The sequence below is a fragment of the Nematolebias whitei genome, chromosome 9, assembly GCF_014905685.2.
Source record: "Nematolebias whitei isolate Nwh7 chromosome 9, NemWhi1, whole genome shotgun sequence".
NCBI lineage: Eukaryota > Metazoa > Chordata > Actinopteri > Cyprinodontiformes > Rivulidae > Nematolebias > Nematolebias whitei.
This window is the reverse complement of record NC_056506.1, coordinates 17,927,254-17,927,455: the sequence shown is the minus strand read 5'-3', so window position 1 is coordinate 17,927,455 and position 202 is coordinate 17,927,254. Positions and strand designations below refer to the sequence as shown.

Genomic DNA, 202 nt, shown 5'->3' with positions numbered 1-202 from the left:
CCAGGTGTATCTACCAACATATCTAGAAGTCAGGTGTATCTACCAACGTATGTAGAAGCCAGGTGTACCTACCAACATATGTAGAAGCCAGGTGTACCTACCAACATATGTAGAAGCCAGGTGTATCTATCAACATATGTAGAAGCCAGGTATATCTACCAACATATGTAGAAGCCAGGTGTATCTACCAACATATGTAGAA

The 202-nt window shown here is 41.1% G+C and overlaps 1 protein-coding gene across 2 annotated transcripts in view; it reads right to left on the bottom strand.

The window, feature by feature from the left end:
- The window catches only part of dnm3b (dynamin 3b), a 52,883-nt gene that overhangs the window by 8,257 nt on the left and 44,424 nt on the right, over positions 1 to 202 (bottom strand). The window lies entirely within an intron of this gene.